Source organism: Belonocnema kinseyi, chromosome 6, assembly GCF_010883055.1.
Source record: "Belonocnema kinseyi isolate 2016_QV_RU_SX_M_011 chromosome 6, B_treatae_v1, whole genome shotgun sequence".
Taxonomy (NCBI): Eukaryota; Metazoa; Arthropoda; class Insecta; order Hymenoptera; family Cynipidae; genus Belonocnema; species Belonocnema kinseyi.
Genome location: NC_046662.1, coordinates 94,782,535 through 94,786,321, shown reverse-complemented (window position 1 = coordinate 94,786,321; position 3,787 = coordinate 94,782,535).

The following is a 3,787-nucleotide window of genomic DNA, read 5'->3' as shown; positions in this document are numbered from 1 at the left end:
TCTCTCTCTCTCTCTCTCTCTCTCTCTCTCGCTTCCTCTGTGTGTGCGCGCGCGCGCGCGCGTGTGTGTGACAAAACCTCTAGAGTATAGAGCTACCACTTTAAAAATAAAATTATAATGTAAAAATTTCCATCTACATTTTCGATCTACATTTCAATCTACATTACATTGAAATTTGATAAAATTGTCAAATATTTGTAATAGCATATTTAAAGTTTCATTGATTTTATGTGACGTTATTTATTTTCTCACAATAAACTTGACAGCTTCTATACTACAAAATGACGCAGTTATAATCCGCCTTCTAGTTAAATTTTATGCATTGACTTGTATTACTAAATTTTCTGCAAAACTAAACGGTCAAGTATAGCGCTAGGGCTAGCATTACAGTATTTTCCTTAATGTTAGCCCCAAACGAGTTGGAGAAACTTTAAATTTATTATTATAAATATTTGACAACTCTATCAAATTTCAATATAACATAAGAAGTTAAGGAAAATGTTTCCCCTTCAGAGAAAAAGATCGAAATGTTTATATTATAATTTTATGTTTGAAGTGGTAGCTCTATTCTCTATAGGTATTTTTACAGTTATATAGATGACTTTAATAGACACTAGATAAATATAAGAAAAACAGCAGACAGAATTTTAAATAAAAATAGTCACGGAAAATTCCGTAATGGTAGAGAGTTCCTTAAATTTAATTAAACTTGTGTGATGAAATATTACGAAATTTGTAACAAATATATTCAGCATTTTCGCCAATTTCTGATCAGAGAATTTTTACTAGTACCCGAAACACCTGAATTATAATTACAAGTTTAATATGAAAAAAAAGATAATTAAAACAACATGCTGCTGTCCAACGTAAAAACCTAGTAAGTTGCATTTGCCATAGAGATTATTTCTCCATGCATGTATGCCTAAAAATAGTCACAATGGCGAATATCACTTACTAGGTTTTCCGTTGGACCTCAGCATGGAATTTGCAATAAGGAAATGATACTGTGCTAAAAAATTAAAGCGTAATAAAAGCTGCGTCGTATATGATAGGAAAATCATAAAAAACGTAATTTTTTACAGTGTTTTGAATCAATAGTAGATATCTTCAATTTTTAAATATTTTCTTTTGTTTCCACAATTTATTTTAATATACTTATATATTAATAACCCGTAGATTTGGTTATGTATTTTAAAAATTTTTCCGTTAATAGTTAATCGTGAACTAAAATCATCCCAAGATTTTAAGTAACGATTTTAATAAGAAAAAAACGCTAACAAAATTTAATAAAATGAGTTTTTACAATTTTCTTATATTTTTCGATAAATAACTTAAATGTACACTTTTCTCAACACTTCTGACAGAAATTTAAAAGATCAAAACGCTTAACTAAAGGATTTAGATATTTTCAATTCTTGTTATCTGTCGACAAATCTGCATGCAGAAAAATCTAAATAGTAATCTAATTATACAGATATTCAAGTCTTTTTAACGTTATTGCAATTGTTTTATGTGATTCAAAAACCGTAACGTTATAACAGTGGAGATAGGGTAACTTTTCATAAAAATAAGGGATTAATATGGGAACAAATACTTTCAAATAAAATTAGTGTAAGTACCACATTGAATTCAATATACGAAGCATTTAAAAGTCCTAATTCCTATTTTCTTCAAAAAAATGTTTAACAAGATATTTCAACAATCAACCAATTATTTGGATTTTCAACCAAAAATGAATAATTTTTAACAAAACGCTTACATTTTTGACCAAAAGGATTAAATTTCAACTAAATGAGATCAAATTTCTAACCAAAAAGACAAATCAATGCTGAATTTGGAAGCCAAAAACACGAATTTTCTACAAAATAGCTTATTTTTAAATACGAAAAGATGAATTTTCTATAAGAAAGTTGATTTTCAACTACAAAAGATCAATTTTCAACAGACGAATTCTTTCAAAGTCAGTTGTATTATTAACCCAAACAGATGAATTTTTAAGACATTAGTTGAAGTTTCAACAAAATAAATTAATTTTTAACCAAAAGGGATGAATTCTGAAAAAAACATATGACAGTAGACTGTTCAACCAAAGATACTTAATTTTCATCAAAAAACAGTTTGATTTTCTTTTATTATAATAATTCGATTCCGCTTTAAGCGAAAAAATTAGCAAAAGGGGAAGTTTTTTTGAAAAAAAGAGAGAAAATTGGAATTCTTTAAAAAACGGGAAAAGAGGGGAATAGCGCAGAAAATGTGTGAGGACTGCATTATACTAACATTTTGGATGCATGGATTTCCTATAGGGTTGATTTTCAAAATTATGCGTAATAGTATCGGTTTGCTCCACCTGCATATAATATAGATCGTGCCCACACCTGCTCCCGGAAAAAATTTTCTTTATTAAACCGTATAGTTTTGTTGACCGTATTGAGTTGATTTCAGAAATCCTTTTAGTGAAATGAACAAAATTTTTGTTCACTTGACCAAATTCTTTGGTTGGATCTACCAAATAATTTAAGAGAGCATTTTACTAGAAACAAGGAAAATATTTGGCTGATTGAATAAAAATATTCTGTTAAGATACTTAAATGTTACGGACGCATAGACTTGGTACAATCACGTGTATATTTAATTTCGAGTTGATAGTCCACGTGCGAGAATTCGTATTGTCGGGATAAAAACAGAAAAATATCATCTGTTTGCGTTTGAATTTCGGTGGTCCTTGTCAAAATAAGTGGTCTGGAAACAGAATCGATTGGGGTTTATTGATTAGGTGAAAAGTAAGCAATATTATTTGAATCTGTTGAATTACCTAAAATTACACGATTAGATTTTTACATTCTCATTCCTGAGAATGTAGTGTAATCGTCCAAATTTTCAATCTCTGGTTTTTAACGGATCTTTACGTTTCGGCACTCACAGAATCCGAAAACCATAAAATTTCATCGGTGTCTGTCTGTCTGCCTGTCTGTATGTATGGTTACCTGGATGTTGTAGCTACGCTAACTTTTGAAGAAAAATTAAAAAATTGAGAGCATTTTCAAAATTTTGAATTTTTAAAAAAATTTTATAAATTGTTGTCAAAATTTCTTGTAGATGGATAAAAGACTTGCAAATTATCTAAATAAAATTTTTTATTTTTATGAAAATTAAAAAAGTTATATACTTTTCGAAAATTTGAAAAATTTCAAAAAATAGAAAAAATGATTTTTTTCATAAATCCAAAAATTTTATTCAAAATTTTCAGTAGATACCTAATACATTTCAAACTATTGTTGCACGCTACTAATGTTGTAGATACGTTAACTTTGCAAGGATTTGTCAAATCGAGTCCGCATTTGAAACATTTCTGAAGGTCCCCAAAATAAAGGCTAAGTTCGTTAATCAGATATTTCGAACCAAAATTAGAAAATTGAGTGCATTTTCAAAATTTTGAAATTTTTGTTGTTGAAATTTTATAAGTTTTTGTCAAAGTTTCTTATAGATGGGTAGAAGACTTGGAAATTATCCAAATAAAATTTTTTATTTTGATAAAATTTTCACTGGATACCAAATATATTTTAAAACTATTTTAGCCGAATTTTCCGATAAGCCCACATTTTTTTGAATTAGAACCTGTATGATATAACAGTAGAGCGCGAAGCGCGATTATGGCAATGAGAATGTAATCGCCAAGGCCGTGGGTGCTTTGAGAACCTTCTTTAATGTCAAATTAAAAAAAAAGGTTCAGCTTGACTTTATGACTGTGGTTTATGAGGGGTTTGAATTACAATGTTTAATATAATTT